The sequence below is a fragment of the Hypanus sabinus genome, unplaced genomic scaffold (genome assembly GCF_030144855.1).
Source record: "Hypanus sabinus isolate sHypSab1 unplaced genomic scaffold, sHypSab1.hap1 scaffold_162, whole genome shotgun sequence".
Lineage (NCBI taxonomy): Eukaryota > Metazoa > Chordata > Chondrichthyes > Myliobatiformes > Dasyatidae > Hypanus > Hypanus sabinus.
This window is the reverse complement of record NW_026779700.1, coordinates 412372-439776: the sequence shown is the minus strand read 5'-3', so window position 1 is coordinate 439776 and position 27405 is coordinate 412372. Positions and strand designations below refer to the sequence as shown.

The window sequence follows — 27405 nt, the reverse complement described above, 5'->3', positions numbered from 1 at the left end:
GACGTAACAGCTACTGTTGGACTGGGTACATTTTACAGTGTTTATAAATCTCATTCCAGGTCCCCATCCCAACGTGGGAGAAGGGGAGGTGATTAAGACCATATGCTTCTCCTGGGATACACACACCTGTTACCTGAGCCAGGGGATCAAGGTGAAGAACTGCTCCGGTTACTTTGTGTATTGGCTGAATCCAACACACTGGGGTTATGCTGTTTACTGTACAGGTAGGTCACCGTTCCCCAGTGACACAGCAGTGTGGTAGTTGTGGGGAAATTCTGGGACGTCCTGAGTCACCAACACACACCACGGGCTGAGTTTTCCAGTCGGCTGCCCTGCCCGTGGTCTGTGATCACCTTTCCCGTATCCCCCTTCACACCGGGGTCAGAATGAAACTGCCCAGTCTGACCTGTGACAGAGATCATAGAACACAGAACAGTACAGCACAGCACAGACCCTTCGGCCCACAATGTTGTGCAGATGTACTCTGAGATCATTCTAACCCTTCCATCCTACATAAGCCTCCATGTTTCTGTCACCCATGTACCTATGAGTTTGTTAAATGCCCGGAATATATCTGTCTCTACCACCACTCTTTGTAGGGTGTTCCACACATCCACCCCTCTGTGTAAAGAACTTAATTTCTGACATCCACCCTATAGTTTCCTCCAGTCACTTTAAAATTCCACCCCCTGAATTCAGCCACCTCCTCCCAGGGGTGTCCAAATGTTTGCATTTCACTGATAATTTACTTTAAATAAAATTGAAATTAAGTAATGAATTTTCTTTCAACTTTTGAAATGAGTTTCTATGGTAATTTAAAACATTCTTCTGTTGTCCACCATACAGCTGCAGCAACGCAACAAATTTCCTATCATAGTAAATACTGATAGTGAGTCCAGTATATCTGAGTCTAGTATATAAAATGTGTAGAAGATTACAAGGAGTACAGGTAGGTTCAATGTAAGATTTATTATCAAAGTACTTGATTGTTACCATATACTGTCCTGACAGTCATTTTATTATAGTCATTTACAGGAAAATAAAGAAATACTACAGAATCTATGGAAAAACTATACAAAAACAAAGCCTGATAAACAACCAATGTGCAAAAGAAGGCAGATTGTGCAAATCAAATATTAAATAGTACTCAGCTGATGAGTTGTAGATTCCTTGAAAGTGAGTCTGTAGGTTGTGGAATCAGTTCAGAGTTGATGTGAGTGAAGTTATCCACGCCGGTCAGGAGTCTGATGGTTGTGGGATGATAAATGTTCCTGAAGCTGGTGGTGTGGGATGTCCTGCTGGGAATATTACCACTGATCAGGGTGAATATAACTAGAGGACATCGATTTATGGTCAGTGGTCAGAGATTCGGGATCAGAATCAAGATTATTATCACTAATGTATCTCGTGAAATTTGTTGTTTTTGACAACAGTACAGTGCAAGACAAAAGTATTTCTGTACGTTCCAATCAAAAATAAATTAAATAAACAGTGCAAAAAGAGGAATATTGAGGTCGTATTCATGAGTTCATGGATCGTTCAGAAATCTGACGGTGCCCCCTAAGAACATGGTAGCCCCTAACTAGACCGACTTTGAAAAAAAAACCTTGCTAACTAAACGTGCCAAAACGTCTTGGATGTGTGAGTCCAGGTAACAATTGGGCATTGAAAAGGCATCGGTTATCACCACATGGGCTTAGGGACCGTGTGGAGGGGCAAAGCCCAGGGCTATTCGACTGGAATACGATGCCAAGTCTTTCCATGTTGACAAACTCATCTTCGCAGTTGCCAGCTTCTCTGGATCCGGTCTCTGCGTGTGGACATGGACTGGTCGGCCGGTTGTGGAAATGTGGTGCTCGACCCCATGTATTATGACTGTCGTGGAGAATGTGGGCTTGGTGAAGTTTGAGAATTCGACCAGAGGTCAAGTGAACTCACATGTGGTGGTGTGTTGGCTTGACAGAGTCATTGTGGGAAACCTACTGGGGGAGCAGGGAAAGGACCCAAAGTCCTTGACATCCATGTGCCAGCAGTTTTAAAGATCGATTTACAGTCCCTGAACAGACAGTAAATCAGCACTGAGCAGTGGTCTAGTCAGAACGATGTCCCTTGTGTAGCATTACACACTGTAGCAGAGCATCACCTGTCGTGTCCCGTATTCTCAATCCTGGTGTCGTTGGCGGCCCCCAGCAAGCTGTCCTCAGTCTTTGACTACACATCAACAGGCGGTACTGACGACACACTCATTTGAGCACCCGTGTCACACAAGCATCGCTCTGAAAGGGTGTCCGTAATGTTCAGTAGATGAACCTGGCATCTACAACCCACAAGTGTGAACAGACCTCTGATGTCCCAAAGCACTGGCACTGTCGAAGCTGCAAGGCAGTCGGCACTTCCTAGTGTCACACCAAAGTGACCGTGGTAATAACACAGAGCCGGCAGTGTCTGTTTCACAGCATTGGTTAGCAGTCTGTTTTGCATGCTGATGTTGGAAGCCTTGCTGACCAGGCTTATTGAAGCAGGGAAAATAAGAGGGTTCATGCACCACTGCCTGGCTAAATGTAGACGATCAGCTATTTTAACAAACTCCCTAAAGACATTCTGGGATTTATTAGTGAAGGATATGCAGACTTGATTTGGCATTTGCTGCATGAAGAGTTCTTTAAACATAAAACAAGGAAGGAGATTTCCAAGGAGGGACAATGTGGTCCCTTAACTTCAAAGGCTTAACGTCATCATGACCAGGCAGAAAGCAACTGTTTAAAACAATCAGACTCCGCTAGATCAACAGACTGATCGAAAGGTCAGTTTTCAGTGATCTCATGTTTCCTGTATATCAGTTTCTAGTAAACTCCCCACTTTCACAGCTGTGGAGTTTCTGAGCAACATACCACATAGTAGAATCCGGTGTAGTCCACAGTGATTTCTCATAATGCAAATTAGGCCTTCGCTTGTCGTGACGACATTTTGCTCTCAAAACTCTGGTTTTGAAGAACATGCCATAAGAGCTCATTTATTGAAATCCAAGAGATCCCAACACAATGTACGGTAAAAGTACTTTATGCAATTATAATAATCACATCAGACCCGTCTCCTAAAGTGAACCTAAATGAGAGTCGGTGGCTGTGAATGTTGTATGTTTCCACATTACTCTGCATGAGAAAGGAGGAGGGGGAATTTAGGGAGAGAGGTGTGGACTGTATTCTAGGAGAGAGTAATGTTAATGTCAATAAAGTATGTCTGACTGTCTGTCTAATGTTGGGGATGAGAGGTTTGATCTGTTGGATCTGTGATGTTTATTGGATTCTCACAGACTGTTACCTCCCAGCCAGGTTCATCCTTAACAGATTTTTGCTATCCTCTTTATTTTAATCTCTCACCTAACCCCACCCACCCTGTCTCTCTCCTCACAGATCCCCATTTGGACAACACTCAGGAACCCCAGGGAACAGTGACAGGAGAACCTGGTCCAGGTTTGACCACCACCCTGGAACGATCTACAAGCTCAGGTATCCGTGGTGGGGATCACTGAATGGAATGTTGTTCCCCATGGTCAGTCCCTAAAATTCATCCTGTGTCAGACTGAGGGTAGTGACGGGGGATTGGGAAGGAGAGGGATGGTGTTGGTTTCACCACAGACCCAGTCTCACATTTCCTGAACTCCTGTCCCATTGTGATGACCAGTTTCAGTGTTTCCACTTGTCCCTGTCTCTGTTCCTTCATTACAGACCAGGAGACTTCCACAGGGGAATAGCCCAAAGGATCATCGACTGGAGGGTGCATACAGGATCCATCCTATTTTACAGGCACATTTCCCCCTCCCCTCCCCTGCCCCTCCCTCCCCACTCCCCTCCCGCCTCTCTCTCCCCCGCTCCCTCTCCCCCCTCTCCCCTGTCTCCTCTCCCCCTCTCCTCCCACCCCTCTCGCTTCCCCCCTCCCACCACCCCCTCTCTCCAACCGCCCTCTCCCTTTCTCCCTCCCCCACTTCCCCACACTGACTCACATTCACTCTTACACCCACTCACCGTGCAGAGCACTGCAATATGAATGACAGTGTCAGGGGAGATGGTGGGGAGAGGAGCCGGTAGGAGACTAGAGAGAGGGAAATTGTGGTGGCAGGGAGAGGGTAAGAGGAATGGGGAGTTCTAAATTGTCTCTTCAGCCTTGAATACCCTCTGCAAGTCATACCTGGTTTACTGGTACAGACCTGAGTCGCCAGACTTGAATGCCACGTATTTAGCTTTCAGCAGGCGATGTGCCCCCTGGTTCATAGAGAGACCTGATGTCACTGAGGAAGGGAATGACTGGATGTGGCGTGAGGGATGTCTGGGTGAGGGAGGTGGTTGGAGTGATTGAGGAGGGAGAAGGTGAAGGATAAACATATTGACAGCATTTATGAGACATTTGTATGAGAATGTGGATTGTTAATGAAAGAGGGATGTGGGATAAACACAAAGACAGTATTTATGAGACATTTGTATGAGAATGTGGATTGTTAATGAAGAGGGATGTGGACCAAACTCAGGCAAAGTCGACCAGTTCAGTTTGCCACGTTGGTTGGCATGGATCAGTTTGGTCAAAGGGCTTGTTCCCATGACGTGTTCCTCCAAGAGTCCATTCACTATGTGATCACAAGACTTCACTCCTCATTAACACACGACACCCAATACCAGGAGCTCTAAACTTCTGCACCGATGACCATGTACTGCTCTAATCTTACATGTGGATGTAACTGACATCATTTTCCATGTCCATAAATCTGACCAACGCAGGTAATTGGGAAATCTCACATTCCATGTCTCTGTCTCTCACTCTGGATTCAACCATCTTTCTCTTTCTTTTCTCACTACCACTTTCCACCCCTCACTGTCTGCCCCTCCCTCGTTCTCTGCCTCTCTTCACTACCTGTGCACACTCTCTCCCTGACCCCACCCCTGCCCTTTTCTCTCTCTCACTCTGTCTGTAGGTATATTGACATAAATACTTGATGAGGGTGTGGGGAGGAATCAAGCTGTCAGAGGGTGGGGTGGGTGTGGGGAGGAATCAATCTGTCAGAGGGTGGGGTGGGTGTGGGGAGGAATCAAGCTGTCAGAGGGTGGGGTGGGTGTGGGGAGGAATCAAGCTGTCAGAGGGTGGGGTGGGTGTGGGGAGGAATCAAGCTGTCAGAGGGTGGGGTGGGTGTGGGGAGGAATCAATCTGTCAGGGTGGGGTGAATGTGGGGAGGAATCAGTCTGTCAGAGGGTGGGGTGAGTGTGGGGAGGAATCAGGCTGTCAGAGGGTGGGGTGAGTGTGGGGAGGAATCAATCTGTCAGAGGGTGGGGTGGGTGTGGGGAGGAATCAATCTGTCAGAGTGTGGGGTGAGTGTGGGGACGAATCAATCTGTCAGAGGGTGGCGTGGGTGTGGGGAGGAATCAAGCTGTCAGAGGGTGGGGTGGGTGTGGGGAGGAATCAAGGTATTAGAGGGTGGGGACTGGGGGAGAGGAGATTGCATGATCGAAGGGACAGAGATGAGGAAACATCACATGAGCAGCACTTGACCTGAGAGTGACTCCATGTTGACACTGGGCTGTTTTGTTCAGGAGTTCGCGTGTGGATTAACGTGCAGCTGACATCGAGTGGAAACGTGAGTGAGGATGAAGTGTGGAAAGCCATTCGACGAAAGGTGAGTGAACTCCCTCCCAGTCTCTCAGTTCTTAATCCCTCTCCTTTCTCAACTCTCCCTCTCAGTCACACCTCTGCCTCCCGTATTGATGCCCCTCTCCTCTCGTCACTCCTTCAAATCCCCATACCTCTGCAATCATTCATCTTTAATCCTCTCTGACCGCAGCTCCAGGAGATGTTCGGTGATCCAAATCTTCAGATCAAGCTTGCACGGTTCAGGGCAGAACCTTCAGAGGAGTGAAGGAGTGATCTGTCAACGAGTGAAGGAGTCTGCAGTTCCATCTCCCTGACGCTTTACACACTCTCCCTGACTCCAGCACTGCCTTTAGACAAGTATACGGCTCACAGAGGGTTAATCCCAGGAGAGCCTGAGATGTTGCTACACTTTGCTGATTCCCCAGTGTGCCGCAGTCTGCGAGCTTTTAGTTGCTCACATTGTGAAGTACGATCCCATTGAGTAGTGACGCCAGAAGCCCAGAACTGAGAGTGAGCACACAGACCCGGCCTGTTCCAGGAGGAGCAGATCCTCCGAATGATGAGGATCAATCACAGAACATCCCGGGTACGGTCCCCGTAAACACCGACACCCCTCACTACAGGACCGGGTCGGTGTGAGACGTCACACACCTTCCACAGTGTACGGTCCGTAAACACCGACACCCCTCACTACAGGACCGGGTCGGTGTGAGACGTCACACACCTTCCACAGTGTACGGTCCGTAAACACCGACACCCCTCACTACAGGACCGGGTCAGTGTGAGACGTCACACACCTTCCAAAATGTATGGCCTTCTAAAAATCCAAATACACAACGTCCACTGGTTCTCCTTTGTGTAGCCTACTTGTCATTTCCTCAAAAAAATGCACTGAGTTTGTCAGGCAGGATTTTCCTTAAAGGAAACCATGATGAGCTGTCATATGCCTTCAGGTAATCCATAACCTCTTACGTGACAATCGACTCCAACAACTGCCCAACCACAGATGTCAAGCTAAAAAGTCTATAATTTCCTTTTTTGCTTCCTTGCCCCCTTCTTAAATAGCGGAGTGACATTTGCAATATTCCAGTCCTCCGGACCCAGGCCAGAATCTATCGACTTTTGAAAGATAATTGCTAACGCCTCCGCATCTCTACTGCTACATCCGTCTGAACATGAGGGTTGATTCCATCTGGTCCAGGAGATCTATCTACCCTTAGACTATTCAGCTGCCTGAGCACTTTCTCTGTCGTAATTGTGACTGCGTATATTTCTCTTCCCTGACACCCTTGAATGTCTGGTATGTTGCTGATGCCTTTCTCAGTGAAGACTGATGCAAAATCCTCGTTCAGTTCCTCCGCCATCTCCGTATCTCCCAATACAATTTCTCCAGAATCATTTTCTATCAGTCCTATATCTACTCTCCCCTGTCTTTTACTCTTAATATACTTGAAAATGCTTTTAGTATGCTCTTTGATATTATTTGGAAGCTTCCTTTAATAGTACATCTTTTTCCTCTTAAAGACTTTCTTAGTTTCCTTTTGTAAGCTTTTGAAAACTTTCCAATCCTCTGTCTTCCCACTAATTTTTGCTTCCCTGTACGCCCTCTGTTTTGCTTTTACTTTGGTTTTGACTTCTCTTGTCAGACACAGTCGCATCCTTTTTCCATTCAAAAATTTATTCTTCTTTAGAATATATCTGTCTTGCACCTTCCTCCCTTCTCGCATAAAAACCAGCCTCTGCTGCTCTGCCATCCTTCCCGCTAGTGGAATGTTAAAATCCCTACATCCCCTACAGTGAGAGACGTCACACACCTTACGGTCTGTAAACACCGACACCCCTCACTACAGGATCGGGTCAGTGTGAGACACACATCTAGGTTTACAATAAAGTGTATTCATTGCATTAATACATCATCAGTAATTTGCTCTTAGCTGATTGAACTGAAATATGTGTGAAATAATGAATCGCTTTTTGATAAAAACACAGAACCGTGAAGACGTCATGGTCTGTGGATGTAGTGAGGAAGATCCCTGATCTCCAGAGGTACTGAGGAAAGTATCCTGTGCACCTTTGCAGACATCTTTGTACACTCGCAGAGCACAGGACAATCCTGCGCCAACCCACCCAATCAGCACGACACCCGACACATCCATCTGACACCCTCCCGATCTCCATCTCGCAGTCTGACACTCTCATTCTCCATCTCGCAATCTGACACTCTCATTCTCCATCTCTGACTCTGACACTCTCGTTCTTCATCTCTGCCTCAGACACACTGTCAGTCTCTGTCTCCCCCTGATGCACTCTTTTTTTTCGCCATCTCACCTGCTGACACACTCTTGTTCTCCATTTCTCTCTCTGACACAGTCTCATTTCCATTTTTCACACCGAGCAAGTCAGTCCATCTCTAACCACAGATTACCACAAAGGGAGAGAGGGAGATTGGGACAGGGCGTCGGAGAACAGGGTGCAGAGACGGTATAATGTGTCCTCAGTCTGCAAGGGTTCGAACGGTTGAAATCCAAGGGACCTTTGACTTTTCTGAATATTATTTGGAAGTGAAGCTGATGATTTGCATTGCTATTGCTTGTTATGCTGCTCAATAAACATGGAACTGTCCGAACGCAAGGTTTTGAGAGATGTGTTCCTTTTATATCATCTGTAATTGCGGGTAAATTTGGAGAGCTGAGCATTGGCGTCCTCTGCTGGGGAGAGTGGGCAGGGCAGAAACAGTGGGTGGCGGGAGGTCAGGGAGTGTGTGTACAGGTCACTTGACCCAAGACCTTTGACGCAAGACCCTTCACGGACCTGGGGGAATTTGCAGCGTCGTCCTCACAGGGTGGGGGTGGTTTGATTGATAATGAGGAGATGGAGAGAGAAACTGGACCCTGACTGTCTCAGGTACCTGTTACGTTCCCCGTAACAGGTTAAAAAGAACCAGCAGAAATGGAGACACCGGGAGTCTGAGTCTTTCGTTATGATCTCTACTAGCAACTACGTGATAAAGTAATATAAAACAAGATTATGTAAACAAATTAGCATAGTATATGCATATATAAGTGAGTAAATAAAGTTCCCAAGCTTCCCAGCTCAGGTGGTTAGGTGATACAGTCTTACGGTGGAATGGTAAGTAGTCAGTTCAGATCTGGAATTTGATTTGAGTGGAGTTGGAGAGAGACGGAGGGTGTTGTTTTGTCTTCCCAGTGCCGATGCCGATCTTCCACGTCGCCTTCCTGCTCCCAAAACTTACAGTCACCGACTTGTGACCACGAAAAGAGGACCATTTTCCACGGTAACGCCATCAACCCAGGCGAGGGTTAAACACACCGATAGCGTTCCACCGGTCGCTCCTTGGTCCACACTGTGAACAACATCCCACCCTTGTCGTGGGCACACAAAGATCACCAGTGTCCTCCTTGTCTCTGGCGTCGTGTGTCTCTTGTGTGTCTGCTTCAAAAACCAACTGTCCTTGCATACATCTGCAGTGCAGACCACGAGCTCTCCATCATCTAGCTCCACCTTTCAGTTTCCAAGGCAACTCACGGATCTTCTCTCTTCCTGCTGAAGTAGCACACAAGCCGTTTGCTCCCTCTCTCTCTTTTTTAAAGGGAACAGTCCACTTTAGAATAATCCTTCAGATCTCGTCACACCTTTCTCCTTTTAAGAAAAAATTTTCATCAAACTGCAAAATTTTTGTCTTAATTGTCGATTATACAGCTTAAAGCAATACATGTGTAATTATCAGGTAACATAGCAAAACAATACAAACTCAAACTTCAATTATAGACAGTCTGCTATAATATTGTCAGTACCTTTCACGTGTTTTATTTCCATGTCATACTCTTGCAAGATCAGACTCCAGTTTAGTAAAGTTCTATTCTTATCCTTCATTTTACTCAGAAACACTAGTCAAGTCAAGTCACTTATATTGTCATTTTGACCATAACTGCTGGTACACTACATAGTAAAAATGAGACAACGTTTTTCAGGACCGTGATGTTACATGACACAGTACAAAAACTAGACTGGACTATGTAAAAAAAAACACAGAGAAAGCTGCACTAGACTACAGACCTACACAGGTCTGCGTAAAGTGCACAAAAACAGTGCAGGCATTACAATAAATAATAAACAGGACAATAGGGCAAGGTGTCAGTCCAGGCTTCGGGTATTGAGGAGTCTGATAGCTTGGGATTGTTTTTTCTTCAGTGGCTTTTGCTGCCTCGACTGCAAATGATGACTCTTCCTGTCAATATTTATCAAAACATCAGAATTCCGCAGTCTTGTGCAGACTACATTGTGCTCGTTAAAATGATCTGGTATCCCAGTAAGAGACACCTCAATCTTTTCCGTTGTCACAACAGTGTGCAGGTTCGGGGTCATGATAAAGCTTGATCATATTTACGTAGAGGAGCTGCGTAGCCGTCCGTCGGTGAGGAGTTCCAATAACATAATTCAAAGAATTAATTGTCTTAATTATTTCATATGGTCTTCTAAATCTCGCCTTAAGGGTGTTGGTATGGAGGGGGAACAGCACCAAGACCTTATCTCCAACACGATATCTCTGCTCTCGCGCTCTCCTGTCATACCACTGTTTCATGTTTATCTGGGAGTGCTGTACATTCTGCTTTGCAAGGTCACAACCCTTTTTAAGTCTGTCTCTGAATTCCAAAACATAAACAAGCACGCTGATACTTACATTCTGATGTGACTATTGCTCTCTGAGTAGGGTCAAAGGTCCCCTAGCTTTGTGACCAAAAACAAGTTCAAATGGACTGAACCCCAGGAACTCTGGGTGACATGCAGATGACACAAGGTGCTTAGCTCTCAACTCTTTAACTATCCCCTGGAATGTTTTCGAAATAAATGTACTTCTATGATCAGATTGGATTTCGTTAGGTAGACCTACAGTGTGAAAAATAAAATTATAAGGGCTTCTACCACAGTCTTGGCCCTGATGTTTCTGAGAGCCACCTCTTCAGGGAACTTAGACGCAGCACACATGATAGTTAACAAATACTCATGAGCAGCTGCAGTCCTTGGCAATGGGCCAACACAATCCACCATGACCCCAGAAAAAGGTTCACCAAAAGCAGGTATTGGTCTAAGTGGTGCCGGTGGGATCACGTGATTTGGTTTTACCGCAACCTGACAGGCCTGGCAAGTCCTGCAAAAGTTCACCACATCCTTTCTTAAATTAGGTCAGTAGAATTCCTTCATAATCCTGTTCACTGTCTTTCTCACTCCAAAGTGTCCAGCTAGAGGTATACCGTGAGTCATGTTTAAAATCGCAGCCCTGTAAACTTTTGGAACCACCACTTGATGTCCAATGGCCCAATCCTCATTTGCAGGCACAGGAGGTGGTCTCCACTTCCTCATTAACACCCCATCCTTAAGATAATATCCCACTGACTCTCCCTGAACGTCCTCTTCTGTGAGAGCTGTCTGCTTTAACGCAGCAATTTCAGAATCTCGCCTTTGTTCCGCTAATAAATTCATCCCTAGAAAAGGACATGCCTTTCTCATCCTCCTAACTAAGCAAATCCTGATGTAACATGGAAGGTAGAAAAGTCTTTGAAAAATTCTCATAAGTTGAACCCTTGTCTTTGTTTTCTGTGTCAGCAGCGTTTTTAGACATGCTTCGGGTCAATGTGCATGAGGTGTCAACATTAGTATCTCTGTGTGGGTCATCAGCCGCAGGCTTGCTCGTTAGCTGTACTGCTGAATAAATTTCACCCTGGACAGGTGCCAACCTATCCTTAATGCGTACCAAACTCTGTACCATCACTAGACTTGCGAAGACCATGTTTACATTATGTAAAATCCCAAACACCCATTTTTCCTATTCCAACGACCTTTAGCTCGATTCGTCTCCACAGTAACCCATGCAGGTGGCCTCCCAAGAACAAAACAATCCTTTCCCTCCAACATCAAAATCGTGAAAAGCAACTCCATAACCTTGAAGGCGTTTATATCCAAATGCTGAAACAAACGTCAACAGAGTGCCACGTACTTCTTTAACAGGCCATTGTCCCGAAAGCCGGGTCAAAGGTCGCGAAACCAATCCAAACTTTTCAAGTTCTTTATTCAAAAATCCAGAAACAGCACCTTTCTCAATACTTTCAATAACATTTACCTCACTAGCTTTCAACTCATCCCCAATTTTTAGAAGACCGTCTAACACAAGTGACTGAGAATCCTCAATTTCCACTGGCACCGAGGTTAATCCTTTTTTTTCACTGAGCCAAGCCAATCTGACTCAAAAGCACTGCTTTTCTTTTCAACCGAGTAAGACACCTCAGACCTTTACTGAGTTTCAACACAAGGTTCAACACCCTGGGAATTCCTAGGTGCTTCAACAACCTGAACACAGGCAATCGGGACAGGCTTTCAATATCAGTCTCAGTTTCAAATTACAGGTTACCCTGATCCACCCAGGGAAACTCTGGGAAACTCTCATCCGGAGTAAAGCCAACAATGTGGGTTAAAGCAACCTCGTCTGCTAACCTAACAGACTCCCACAAGGTAGCCGCATCCTTTTCATCTCGGTATGCCTTTACATCATCGGGAACACTTCTTAAAGTCTTCAATCAAGACCAGCTCTTTCAAGCTATCCAAACCCTCAGTTACCCCTTCCGAGTTATACCAGCGATTGAAGTACATAAGTTTCTCCCTCTCAAACCGTCACTTTTTTCAGCCTCGTCCCTTTGCTTGTCTTCGTCCTCCTCAGCCTCGAGCCATTTCAATTGCAACACATAGTCATACTTCATTTTTGCTACCTGAAGCTGAACTTCAGCCTCGGTAAACACTTTACCTTCCACAAACATTTCCAACATCTCCACTTTGAATTTCCCCTCGGCTACATACTGCTGTGTTATTAGCAGCTGTACCTTCCTTCGTCATTCGTCATTCGAGTGGTTGCCTTAAACTTTAACTTGCGAGCAATTCCCAAAAGCACATCCCTGTTAGCATCATCCAACATCCTCAGGGGTTGGTTCTGCCACAAACTTATTAACGTAAAACTCCATTTCTGATGATAATCCACTCGCACAAATCGAAAGGGAATTTCCCCAATCAAATCAGCTAGTCGATGAAGCCTCCAATAAGTTTTAAAATGGAGTCAGGTATTTGTTATATCCCAGACGATCCCCCAATTTGGTTACGTACCCAATAACCGGTTAAAAAGGACCAGCAGAAATGGACACACCTGGAGTCTGAGTCTTCCGTTATAAACTCTATTTTATTAATAACTACGTGATAAATTAATATAAAACAAGATAAGGCAAAACAGGTTAGTAAAGTATATGCATAAATAAGGTTCCCAAGCTTCTCCCAGCTCAGGTGATCAGATGATACAGTCTTACGGTGGTATGGTAAGTAGTTCTGGAATTTGATTTAAGTAGAGTTGGAGAGAGAGGGGAGTTGATTTGTCTTCTCAGTGCCGATGTCGTCGATCTTCCACGTTGCCCTCCTGGTTGAATCTTCCGAAATTTAGTCACCGACCGTGAGCACAAAAGGAGGATGCCCTTTTCACGTGGTCCCGCTATCAACCCAAGCAAGGGTAAAACACACTGATAGCGTTCCACCGGTCACCCACTTGTCCACACTGTGAGAAAAAAATTCCACCCTTTTCATGGGCACACAAAGCTCAACCAGTGTTTTTCTTGATGTCTGGCGTGTCTGATTACAAAGCCAACTGACCTTGTATATATCTCACAAGTGCTGAACAAGAACTGTCCATCATATACTTCCGCCTTTCAGTTTCCAAGGCAACTCACAGACTATTTGTTGCCCTCCCTCTCTCCCTGTAATAGCACACAAGCTGTTCGCTCCCTTTCTCTTTTTAAAGGCACAGTCCACTTAGAATAATCCTTCAGATGTCGTCACACCTCCTTCCTTTTAAGAAAATCTTCGATGAAACAACATTTTTTTTGTCTTATCTATCGATTATACAGCTTAAAGCAATACATGTGTAATTGTCAGGTAACATAGCAAAGCAATACAAACTCAAACTTAACATCCAGACAAAAAGTCTGCTATAACATTGTCAGTACCTTTCACATGTTTTATTTCCATGACATACTCTTGCAAGATCAGACTCCAGTTAAGTAACCTTCTGTTCTTATCCTTCATTTTATTCAGGAACACTAATGAATTATGGTCCGTGTAAACGACAAGCTGTTTCTGCACAGGACATACGTAGACATCAAAATACTGCAATGATAAAATGAGTGCTAGCAAGTCTATTTCAACAGTGGAGTGATTTTTCTGATGGACATTAAATCCCCTTGCAACAATACTGCCCCAGCTGCTTCATCACCAGCGTTTACTGCGGTTGAAAATGTTATATTGAAATCAGGTGCTTTGAGCACAGGGTAATAACACAGGCTGGTTTTCAGGCGGTCAACAGCCTCCTGACAAAGGTCAGTCCACACAAATCTTTCACTCTTCCCTGGGAGTTTCGTTAGGGGGAGAGCGATGTCTGCGAAGTTCTTACAAAACTTTGTTCTACCCAACCATTCCTAAAAACCTTCTTAACACTTTCTTGCCGGTCGGAACGGGAACCTCAGCAATAGCCTGAACCTTGGCCTGCGCAGGTGTCAGTTGGACATGGCCAACTACATAGCCAAGGTACGTGACAGTGGCGTGGCCAAATTCACTTTGAGCAAGGTTTACAGTGAGATCTGCCTTGGACAGCCTTTGAAACAGTTTCTCTACTGCTCTTCCTAAGTGTCATTCCATACAAACAAATCATCAAGGTAACCCCCAGTATGTTCTAAACTTTTACTCACACCATTCATCATCCTTTGGAACGTCCCTGGTGTATTTTTCATCCCAAAGGGCAAAACATTGTACCCATACAGTTCAGATGGTGTCACTAATGCAGATATTTCTTTAGCCCTTCCTGTCAAAGGAACACACCAGTAAAATTTCAACAGGTCAATATTTGTCAGGTATTTAGCCCTCCTCACTCTGTCAATACAGTAATCCACTCTTGGGATGGGATAAGCATCTGTCTTAGTTACTGCATTAATTTCCTGTAGTCAGTGCAGATTCTCATGCTCCCGCCCGGCATAGGGCGACGCCCAGTCTGAGGTGGATGGCCTAATTATGCCGGCTTTTAGCATGTGTTCAATTTCTTGTTCAACCATTTTATTTTTGTCTTGGTTCATTCTGTCAGGGTGCTGCCAAATGGGATCGACCCTATCGACAATGCCCGTCATGCACCGCAGCTGTGCACGGTCTTGGAATGTCAGGGAATAAATCTCTGTACTTGTTAATTAAGCTCTTCAGTTGTTTTTGCTGCCTTGACTGCAAATGTCGAATGTTTCCATCAATATTTTTCAAAACATCAGGACTCCCGAGTCTTGTGGCGACTACATTGTGCTTATTAAAATGATCTGGTATCCCAGTATCAGGCGCCACAATCTCTTCCGTTGTCATTACAGTACTTGCAGGTGCAGGTTCGGGGCCATGATAACGCTTGATCATATTTACGTGCACGACCTGTGTTGCCTTCCGTTGGTCATGAGTTCTAATAACATAATCCAAAGAATCAATTTTCTTAATTATTTCGTATGGTCCACTAAATCTCACCTTAAGAGGGTTGGTATGGAGGGGGAACAGCACCAAGACCTTATCTCCAACACGGTACCTCTGCTCCCTCGCTTTTCTGTCATACCACTGCTTCGTGTTTATCTGAGAGTGCCTTAAATTCTGCTTCGCAAGTTCACAAGCCTTGTTAAGTCATTCTCTGAATTCCAAAAGATAACTAAGCACGCTCTTGCACACTTCCTGATCTGACCATTGCTCTCTGAGTAGGGTCAAATGTCTCCAAGCTTTGTGACCAAAACAAGTTCAAACGGGCTGAACGCCAAAGACTCTTAAATCGAATCTCTAACAGCAAATAGGAGTAGGGGAACCCCTTCATCCCAGTTTCTTCCAGTTTCCTCACAGTACGTTTTAATCATCATCTTAAGAGTGGAGTGAAACCGTTTCAAAGACCCCTGGGTCTCAGGGTGATATGAAAATGACACAATGTGCTTAGTTCTCAACTCATCAGCTATCCCCTGGAATGTTCTCGATGTAAAGTTACAACCCTCGTCAGATTGGTCTTCTTTAGATAGACCGACCCCAGTGTGAAAAATGTAATAAGTATTTTTACCACAGTCTTGGCCCTGATGTTTCTGAGAGGCAGCACTTCAGGGAATCTAGACGCAGCAGACATGATTGTTAGCAAATAATCATGGTCCAATAAAAAGTTTCACCAAAAGCAGGTATTGGTCTAAGTGGTGCCGGTGGGATCACCTGATTAGGTTTTCCCGCAACATGACAGTTATAGGAATTCCTGCAAAAGTTCACAACATCCTTCCTTAAATTAGGCCCGTAGAATTCCCTCAAAATCCTGTTCATTGTCTTTCTCACTCCAAAGTGTGCACCTAAAGGCATACTATGAGCCATGTTAAACATCTCAGTCCTGTAAACTTTCGGGACCAGCACTTGATATTCAAAGTCCCAATCCTCACTTGCAGGCACAGTAGGTAGTCTCCACTTCCTCATTAACACCTCATCCTTAACATAAATATCCCACTGACTCTCGCGGAACGTCCTCTTCTGTGAGAGCTGTCTGCTTTAACGCAACGATTTCAGAATCTCGACTTTGTTCCGCTATCAACTCATCCCTGGACAAGGACAACCCTTTCTGATGCTCCTTACTGCCCAAATCCTGATGTAACAGGGAAGGTAGAAAAGTCTCTGACAAATTCTCATGAGTTGAGCGCTTGTCTTTGCTATCTGCGCCACCAGCCTTTTTAGACATGTTTCGGGTAACTTCGCCAGCCATTCGTACTGCGGAGAGTTAGAGAGTCTAAACTCCGGAGTTGGCGCTGTTGGGTGTGTCCTGTTACAGGTCCAGCCTTCTGCATTTGTATCCAAATCGTTTTCAGAAATTACTATTAACAAGGGTCTGGACACTGATCCCTGCGGCACACACCTAGTGACCAGTCTCCATTCAGAGAAACAAACTTGAACCAACACCATCTGCTTCCTGCCTCTGTCAATTTCGAATCCATCTCAGTAGCTCTGCGTTGATTCTGTAAGCTCAATATAGCTTAAGCTCCAGGGAGATCTCTCCCTGGAGAGATCTGATAGAAGTCTGTAAAATAATGACCGGCAGAGATAGGGTAGATGGTCAAAGTTTCTCTCCTACTGTAGAAATGTTAAACACCACAGGGCAAAGATTTAAGAGGAGAGTAGGAAATTTAATGGGACATTTTCGGGGCAAGTTCTTTGACAAAGAGAATGACAGCAACCTGGAACACACTGACAGGGAGGGGGGATCAAATACGACAGCAATGTTGAAAAAACATTTAGACATTTCTCAACCCCGTCTTTACTTTGTGCATCCCTTTCTAAAGCGAATGAAACATCTGAATCCCCATATCTTGAACTACCAGTCCTGCCCTTGTTTCACCACAGTTCTGTGACGGTGGAAGGGAGATGGCGGAGGGAAGTGAGAAAGAGGAGAGGTCGGTGGGTGGGGCCCTGGAGTTGGGTGGGTTCTGAGGGTCTAGGGCAGGGAAATAATGGGAGCCCATCAGTATGGAGCCCGGACCTCATCCCTCTGTAAACCCTCCAAACGGTCTTCTGCCCTCTCTTCTCCCCACTGACAAACCCCCTCCTCCCCAATTCCCTCCTGTCCGTATTCCCATAGGCTGTGAACACCCTGAACCGCAACCCCATCCCATTACTCTCACAGCTTTAGCCCTCCACCACACCCTCACCTTCACAATTCCCAGTCCCCCCAAGGACATCGGTGAGTGGACAGAACTCAACTACCCCTCCCCTCCCCTTTCCTCTCTCTTCCCACACCCTCACACAACAAAGTCCTCCCAGGGACACCTGTGAATAGATAGAACTGAAATTTGCGAGTATAACCCCCTCACCTCTTCTCTCCTCTCTCTCCCCACACCCTCAGCCTCACCAATCCCAGTTCCCCCAGGTACACTGGTGAGGGGGAACTACCTGAGAGCAAAGTCCTCTTACCTTCTCTCTCCTCTCTCTCCTCACACCCTCAAGGAAATAGGTGAGAGTTTCATACCTGGCTTACCGGTAATACTCCTTACATTGAAATAAACACCTTCCTGTATATTAGTCCCGCTGTTTGCTCACCTGTCCCCGTTTCTTCTTTCTTTCAGACAGACCTGACAAAGCCACTGAATTTCCCTCAAGCCTTGATCAGTTTCCACCACTCATCCACTATCACCTCTCACTAACCACGAGTCGGGTATGATGTTCTCTGAAGAGGTTGTCTATCGGTGGGTCCTCAGTTGACTATTGAGGCCGATCTGGGACCTACATAACCGGGACATTAGGGCCGATTCCCTTAATGGAGAATGCTTCTGCGTGACTTTGTTCAACGTGGGGAGGTTGATGCACGGCCCGTGACAGATCGCGGTCAGATCCAGTGGCTCTGAATGCAAGGGGACTGGGATCTCTTCACGGCTGAAGCTTTCCTCCGTCTTCACTGCCGTTGTGATGTCATCATCTTTCCCCACCACCACCCGGTTAGCTCCACCCCTCCCGAGTAGCACCAGCGAATCTCTCTGCGAGGATATCGGTTCTCTCCAGCTTAGGTACAGCCCGCCCTCCATGTACAGATTCCTCCTTCTCCAGCCCTTTACCTTTCCCATCCACTTGGCTTCACCTATCATCTTCCAGCTAGTCCTCCTTCCCTTCCCCCACCTTCTTATTCTGGCATTATCCCCTTTGATTCCCATTTCTAAAAAAGGTTCTTGGCTCAAAATATCGGCTGTATATTCATTTCCATAGATGGTGCTTGACCTGCTGAGTTCCTCCAGCATTTTGTGTGTGTTGCTCTGGATTACCAGAATCTATAGAGTCTCTTGTGTTTACAATACTACCTGATTTAGTATCACGTGAGAACTTCCACCAACCACGCCGTTTACATTCTTCAAATAATAAATAATGAAGAGCGAAGTTCACGACGTCCATCCCTATGGCTCACAACTAGTCCTGGGCCTCCAGTCCGAGAAAAACACACTCAACCTTCACCCTTTGTGTCCGAGCACCGAGCCAGTTATGCATCCATCAAGCCATCCCATCCGATCCTACCTCCCACTCGAGCCTTCTATCTGGGATTTCCTCTATCCTCATATCCCCTTGATAAAAAAAAACTCCAATTGTTTTTGTCTGACACGATTTCCCAGGGGGAAAACCACCTGATAAGTTTTATTTCTCTATCCAAATACTTGTAGATTCTATTCCTCAAATACCCCGTCCGCTGCAACACTGTAGAAATACAATTAAACAGGTCGGTAACCAGGGCATTACAAGACGAAGATACAATTTCTGCAAGGGTTTACTCGATTTCTTCCTTACTGTTCACAGGGTCCGAAGGTGAACTTGCCGTGGCCCCGGGGATTTTATCCACCTCAGGCTAACCAATCCCTCTCACGTGGTAACCGGTGAAAATCACCGACGGCCCTTGGTGTTGGCACGGTACATAGCAGTTAGTGTAACGTTTCACAGCGCCAGCGACCCGGGTTCAGTTCCGCGGTCTGTAAGTTTGTACGTTCCCAACGTGGGTTTCCTCAAGGTGTCCCGGTTTCCTCCCACATCCCGGAGACGGGCGGCTCAGTAGGGTAACTGGTCATATGGGTGCAATTGGTCGGTGCGAGCTCATTGGCTGTTACTGTGCTGTATCTCTGAATAAGTAAATCAGTCAATAGAGATGGAAGTGAAGCTGACATCAACACAGGTGGGAGATGCGATAAAAGTGAGATTGTGCGTCTCTTGAAAGTAGAATGTGAAGTATCTTACTCAGAACATCAGCATAAAGCAATATGTCTTGAGGAGTCAATATTGCGTTCAGGGCAAAAATAAATAGCTACATCTCAGTTTGAGTGTACAGAGGACCATATGCGTGGTTTATACCATTGATACAACAAGCACCACAACAGCAGAGAGAATGCAAAACCGAGCTATACATTTTCACTTGTAATGCCACACTCTGCCTCAGGGCGGCGCCGTTGTCCCGTCAGTGCCGATTGAAATGCTCTCACAGATTTGTAGGAAGAGCCATATTTGCTGATGGACCGGAGAGAAAGAAAAGTCCCCAAACGTCAGCGGTTTCCAGTGAGACCGTCATTAATTACAGTTACTGAACAAACACACTCATTTAACTGTTTCCAGCCCAGAATGACTACCTCAATATCAGTGGAAACAAACGTGATATTAAACGTATAAATTTCTCAAAGCTCCAGAAGGATGTTAGGTTATCTCTGAGAGCGGGGATGTAGCTGTACTTGTGGCAAATAATGGAGGAGTCAGGCAGAACCTATGATAGGGAATAGAAGGATTGAAAATGAAGGAACTTGGGAATGGCGAGGGTAGACCGCCGCGGGAGGAAGCGTGGAAAAGTTAGCAGAGAAGGAGTGCTAGGGGCGGGTGGGTGTGGCGTGGGTGCAGAGACACCCAGCACTGAGACTCCAGGCAGGTCATTTTATTGCAAACAATTGATTTATTGATCATCATAAAATGAATCACAGGTGCTTCCCGCTCCCTCACCTCTCCCTTCCCCCTTTCCCAAACATGATTAAACTCTCCCTGCCCCCTTCCCGCTCTCAGTCCACAAGAGAGACCCATATCAGAATCAGGTTTGTCATCACTCACGTATGTCATTAAATTTGTTTTTTGGCAGCAGCAGTGAAGTGCAATGTTACTAGAGAACTGTGCAAAAATCTTAGGCTCCGGAGCTATGTATATGTGACTAATACTTGTTCACGTTACTGTATAGAGAATTCGCTGTGGTGTGCTTGTCAACTAGAGAAACACGTGAAAAAAATTAACCCAGCATTCAGCAATGATGAAGAATAAAGAATGTTTAAAATAAAGTTAGAGGTTAAAGTACGGATATGGAATAAAATGCATTGCTAATATAAATATTATAAAAAGCGGTTTAAAATGCTGAGTGCAGTGACAGGAAGAGATAATAAGAGGAGGTGGGGGAGGTCTAACTAAAATAGTCGATCAGATTATCCATGCGGAAACGGGGAGAATGCACAAACTCCTTGCAGGTAGCGGCAAGGAGAGTGGAGGAGAGTTTAGGGGAGATGTCAGAGTTAAGTTTTCTTTACACAGTGTGGTGGGTTTTTGGAACAGTGTGGTAGTGGTTTGTGTAACTGCGACGCCTAAAAGACATTTAGAGAGGTGGGCGTTAAAAAGTCGGGTTATGGCCCGTGTAGTAGGGAATAGTTATAGTTACGGGAAAGTAGTTTACATAGGTGGATAAAACATCGTTCCTTTCTATTTTATACATAAGCAAGGGACACTGATTAATAATGTTTTTTGGTTTTGCAAATTTAGTGCGTTATTATACTGAGCACGGGTGGGTGTCATTTAATACTTTGTGTAGGATTTTAACTCCGTAGGTCCCCCTTGCTTTAATCCTGCTTCTCAACTTTCTTGCAGTCAGACACATCCTATTGGCCAGTCGAGTGCGCAAGGCATTAAGGGGTCAGAGCAAGGGAGACAATCGGAGTGACCCGGAGATGGAGAGCAGGAGGAGGTCGGTGATCTTACTCTTCTCCATATCCGGCAGCTTCATTCTACTGTGGTCACCCACTGTAGTAAACTTCCTGTATTATCACATTTCCCAAACAAATCCCAGCAATTACACCGATTCCCAATATATCCTTCAGCAGGTCGGGTACATGTTGCAGAATTTGAGCTGTTGCACAAACACATTTATTTATGGGGTGACTCAGGCCAAGTTCAGAGAACAGTTCATCAGCGCAGTGACATACCTTGTGACGTCACTGCTGCGATTCATTCACAAACTAAAGAACTGACCCCGGCCACGGCCGCTTTCAATATCTCCCGACCATGAATGTACTATCTAATACCCGAATAAGTTACACATGGATGTAAACAACGGCAGCGACAGGTGGGAGTTTGGCAGAGAAAGAGACGTTAGATGTAATGGTAAATCGCGGGATTTATTTTGCAGAATTTTATTCAGATATTCAAGATTCACGCTTCATGATGGTTTATTGTTATTCGTCAGTGCCCGAGTGTAAGCGGAACGTAGTGAATGTTACTCCGGATTCGATGCAGCATGAGAAAATACACAATAAACATTGTGAAGAGAATTAACCAAACAAAAACACAACCAATAAAAACATACCTTTAAAACACACTGATGTGTGACTGTCATACAGAGAGACGGATTGTATATACATAAAGTGTCACGGCGTGATGTGTATGCCGCGGTGTTCCAAGGTTGATCAGCCTGACGGTTTGGGGAAAAGGATTGTTTCTGGTCTGGTGGCCCTGGGGTGGATGCTGTGTAACCTGTTCCCTGATGGGAGTGGAACGAACAGTCAATGGAAAGGGCGGGTGTGATGGAAACCGGAACGGTAGCGGATCGCCAGGTCTTCCTGCCCCCGTCATCGGTCCGGATCAACTCCAGTTCGCAGAGCTGTCAGTGATTGCTCGCTGCTACACTAACAGCAGATCAATTAACCATTTTGCAGTGGTTTAGTATCTCACCCTGTCGCTGATACTCAGGAAGATTTTTGCTTCTCATTTTTAATTGTTCTGTCTCCGTCATCTTCCGGTGTAGTGTCACTCTACAGACTGATCTGAATGCCAGAGGCCGGACTGGTGTCTGTTTTCTCTTTTTGTTCCTGGACACGATGGAAATCCCCAATCTGAGCAAGCTTCTCCACCGAAGGCAATTTCGGTGAGATTCACCGAGATATTGTTTGGGACGGTGTGATCCTTGATGAGGAGCGATAACAGAGACGGGGCTTGTCCACCTGGGAACATTCCCTGCTGAATACAGACCTAGTAGATGCATGCCAAGTACAGGCAAGGTAGATAGACAGAAATTTACCTCCATGTCAGAACAGTCCGACATTAGACAGATAGAGGACAGATACTTAATTGTTCCCAAAGGAAATGACAGTGTCACAGTAGCATTACAAGTGCACAGATAAACAAATATTAGGAGAGAAGTAAAACAGAATAAAATAAGTCACCTGAAATAGTGTAACAGTAGGGGGTCAGAATTTTCCAACTCACCCTGAGCTTCTACGCACAGCTGGGCTAGAAAAGATGCCATGAACTGAAACCAGTGCGCAAGGGGACCGTGGTCCCCAGGTTGGAAAACCCGGAATAAAGTCCCGGAATTGATCCCTGAACACGGAATGTGTCAGACATGAATGAAGAGTCCTTGTGCACGAGCTTATATTATGGGCCATATATGAGAAATATTCTCTCTGAGTAAATCCAGAGCAATCTTTACCTCCGTCTGGATGCTCTCCTGCAATATAATAAACACAGGGTTCATGCCGGACGCCGCGCAGAATGTGGTAAAACTGACAGAAATGGCTGAACAATAAAATCACAGACTTCCGTCTGCTTCCCCTCTCCGGGTCACTCGGATTTCCGACCTTGTTCTCCCCACAACTCCATTACACACGTGACTGTCCACTAATATGCGCCTGACTGTCACAGCTTCCAGAAATAACGCCCGAAGCGTTCGCTGCTCCTTTCACCGGATGCTGCCCGACCTGCTGAGTTCATCCAACTTGTTCTTAAGAGTTTATTCTCTTCTCTTTGAAATCCACAGTATCGATCGCTCTGGATTTACTGAGACTGAATCGCGGCTCATGTTTTCAAGAGGGCAATTGGTTTTTATTGCGTCAATAGTCAATATAATCGTTTCAGCAACTTTTCCCAATACTCGTTGGACTGTTACGTTACTATTACATTTTCTGAAATACTGTTATCTGTTTGTCGATTGTTAATGTTCTGAAATTAATTCAATTTTGCGCCAGATATTCCTTAATTTTTATTTGCGGTCCCACCTCTGCATTGACCCGCGCGCGCAACTCAATGGTGTGACCGCAAGTGAAGGAATTCTCATCAACACGTGGAAATAATTTTACTTCGGGTGTTAGTCTGTTGGAAAGGCGACAGGAATGGAAGAAACTGGCTTTATTCACACCAGAGCGCGGGAGGACAAGGGGAGAATAATTGCATGTATTTGCTTGGCGAATCGTCGTCGGTTGAGGAGCCTGTCGCTCTGGTGTATTGATCTGTGTTCTATTGTCTATTGAGTTTTATAAGATTACGACCTTCATGGAGATGGTACATAGACAGAAGCACGTTCCTCCCGATACAGGCGAGTTCTGATCTATTGAACAGAGGTTTAATGTGAGAGAACATGGATTTTAACAGGATGGGTGTAAAGTGAAAGATCTCATGCAGAAAATGGCAAAACCATATGACCATAAAAGCATTCGACACGGGAGCAGAATGGGACCTTTCAGACAGTCATACCAGAGTAACTTATTTCCCTTTTGTAACTTCAGTCTTTGCTTTGCTGGCCATGTTAGTATTCTGGGTCCCGGTTCGTGACGTTCCTGCCATTGGTAAACTTCCTCTGTGTATATTTTGTTTGATCATTGGATCCCCTCAGACCGGCTCTATTGCACAGGTGACGCCCGCCACTCCAGGCTCTCCACGGATCTCATCTTCTTCTCGGGGATTATTCCAGTCGCACATTTCCAAGATATTCACGGTTTTTATTTAGAGAGCGGAGCCTGAAACCTGACATTGGATGCATCAGACATTGTAGATCTCTCAGTCAAAATGCTTCGCCATGACATTTTCTCTCTCAGAGCCACTGAGTCATCGAAATTTACGACATGATAGCAGGCACTATCACACTATCGAGGCTCCACCGACTCTCAGACACCATTTATACTAACACAATATCGATCTCTTGTTCTGTCCACATTTGTTCCGTTCCGTGCAGATTCCACCACTCACACGTACAATAGAAGTAATGTGCAGGGGCCAATTGACCAAGCAGCACCACGAATGACTTTCTGCTGTCTGATTAAACCCTGGAATCCACGATGAACCCGTGTAGTCTTAGTGCTAACGCGTAAACTTCGTAGAGAAAGTCACCGAGATTAGGACTGAAACTAGTTCTCTGGCCCTGTCAGGGACCCGTACCAAAATTTCCCCATCACTTCCATTGTTGTTATGATTTAGTCAGTGTTGAGATTGCTTTTTAACTGTTTTTTCGGTCTTTCCTGACAATTTTATGGGTTTTATGTCGGAACAGAAATGCACATTTCCACCTGTGGTATTTCGGTGTCTTCCAGAATTATCTGCAGGTTTTCTTTCCATTTCGTCTATGCTGACATGATCCTAAACCCAGACTCATCGACCTGCAACGAAACACATTCTTCCAAACCCATCCCTATCGCTTCCACACCCACCCAAACTGCTCTCAGGTATTACAATTGAGCTCTTGCGCTGATATCGACTCCTCGCTGTAACTGAACTCGGAATAAACTGGACACTGCTTACCTGATTCGCTCCTCGCCCGAGGCGAGTTTGGAACTTGATTTCCCCGCATATTCACTGTTACCGGTGTAAAACGTGTCCCTATCTCTCGGTTCTGACGTAACAAGTTGTGTTTCACTTTCAGCCCACGTGGAATCACAAAATCCTGCCAACTTGGGAGATAAAGGAAAGATACATTATCCTTATTTTCCTCAGGATAATTCTCCTTTCCTCCACGACAGGAAGCAGTGGCTGTTAATTCCCTCCGTATCGCTTTTACATTGAAGTAAATTTCATTTGTTTACTGTTTTGAACTTCCCGTTCGCCTGCCAACGCTTGATACGGGAAATCACGTGGACCTCTTCTGCCCATTCTCTCGGGTGTCATTCAGAATAATTGCTGCCCATAGAACATTACAGCACAGCACACGCCCTTCAATCCACGATATTGTGTCGACGGTCTAGAGTAATCTAACGTCAACGTAATCCTTCGCTCCTGCATCCACGTGTCTACAAAATAAATTCGTCTTTTTCGCCTCGCCTTGCCTCTGCCTAGAGCCCTGCTTCGCCTCGCCTCTGCCTCTGGAGCCCTGCTTCGCCTCGCCTCTGCCTGGAGCCCTGCTTCGCCCTGCTTCGCCTTGCTTCGCCTCGCCTCTGCCTCTGGAGCCTTGCCATAATCCTAGTTCTGGGGTCCGAGTCCGAGTCAAGGCCCAGGTTCTGGGTCCTTGTCCAGTCTCTGGCTCAAGACGTATAATCCTTGTCCGGATTCCTTGTCTCCCGGAATCCTTGTCTCGTCCGGGGCCGGTGTCATGTCCAGTGTTCCTTCTTCCCCATTTTCCTTGCTTCCTTCTCACACCTCTGCCTCGGCCTGGAGCCTTGCCCTGCCTCTCCTCTGCCTGGAGCCTTGCCCTGTTTGGACCTGTCTGTCTGTGTCCACGCTTCGCTAGGAAGGTTCGGCCATTTTGTCGCTACCTAGCGTTGGGAACTGTCTTGTCGTGTTCAGCGTTCTGTGTAAAGAGTCCCGGCCCTACGTCCTGTACCCAAGGAGGGGTCCCGGCTTTGTGTTCTGTGTGATGAGTCCCGGCCCTGTGTCCCGTACCCAAGGAGGGGCCCCGGCTTTGTGTTCTGTGTGAAGAGTCCCGGCCCTACGTCGTGTACCCAAGGAGGATTCTGGGCTTTGTGTTCTGTGTGATGAGTCCCGGCCCTGTGTCTGTAACCAAGGAGGGGTCCAGGCTTTGTGTTCTGTGTGATGAGTCCCGGCCCTGTGACTGTACCCAAGGAGGGGTCCCGGCTTTGTGTTCTGTGTGATGAGTCCCGGCCCTGTGTCCCGTACCCAAGGAGGGATCCCGGCTTTGTGTTCTGTGTGATGAGTCCCGGCCCTGTGTCCCGTACCCAAGGAGGGATCCCGGCTTTGTGTTCTGTGTAAAGAGTCCCGGCCCTGTGTCTGTAACCAAGGAGGGGTCCGGTCTCTGTGTTCTGTGTGATGAGTCCCGGCCCTGTGTCCCGTACCCAAGGAGGGGTCCCGGCTTTGTGTTCTGTGTGATGAGTCCCTGCCCTGTGTCTGTAACCAAGGAGGGGTCCCGGCTTTGTGTTCTGTGTGATGAGTCCCGGCCCTGTGTCTGTACCCAAGGAGGGGTCCCGGCTTTGTGTTCTGCGTTCCCGTACTCCCTCGACCAAGGTTTTGCTTTCCTGTCTCTTTCTCGACCAAGTCAAGACTTCGGGATCTCGTCCAGTCCTAATCACGTCCAAAAACCTTGTCCTGTGCAAGTCACGGCTTTGTGTTCTCGTCTTGTCATGTGCCTCGCCCAGCCCAGGAGTACCTTGCCCAGCCCGATGCTGGGGTTCCCTCGTCCTGTGCTGGGGTTTCCTTGTCCTGTCCAAGTCACGGCTTTCTGTTCTCCTCTTGTTCATGTGCCTCGCCCAGCCCAGGAGTACCTTGCCCAGCCCGATGCTGGGGTTCCCTCGTCCTGTGCTGGGGTTTCCTTGTCCTGTCCAAGTCACGGCTTTGCGTTCTCCTCTTGTCCATGTGCCTCGCCCAGCCCAGGAGTACCTTGCCCAGCCCGATGCTGGGATTCCCTCGTCCTGTGCTGGGGTTTCCTTGTCCTGTCCAAGTCACGGCTTTGTGTTCTCGTCTTGTCCATGTGCCTCGCCCAGCCCAGGAGCACCTTGCCCAGTCCGATGCTGGGGTTCCCTCGTCCTGTGCTGGGGTTTCCTTGTCCTGTCCACGAGTCTCACGTTCAGTCCTGTAACCTGGTCATGTCCTCGCCTAGTTCTGGGGTCCGAGCCCGAGTCAAAATCCCAGGTTCTGGGTCCTTGTCTAGACTCTAGTTCAAGTCCTAGCCCGGGCCCGGTATCCTTGTCTCGTCCGTGGCCTGTGTCA

General features: G+C 46.4%; 1 long non-coding RNA gene across 3 annotated transcripts; it reads left to right on the top strand.

Annotated features, from left to right (window-relative positions):
- The first annotated feature begins 62 nt into the window (after window positions 1-62).
- Window positions 63-8256, top strand: LOC132387185 (uncharacterized). 3 transcript variants are annotated; one of them, XR_009509797.1, is made up of 5 exons: window positions 63-224; window positions 847-949; window positions 3414-3509; window positions 5580-5662; window positions 5828-8256. It is a non-coding gene; the product is annotated as an uncharacterized LOC132387185 (long non-coding RNA). The 3 variants fall into 3 exon arrangements; XR_009509796.1 differs by lacking the exon at window positions 847-949; XR_009509795.1 differs by lacking the exons at window positions 63-224; window positions 847-949 and having other exon boundaries at window positions 1039-3509.
- Window positions 8257-27405: the final 19149 nt, after the last annotated feature.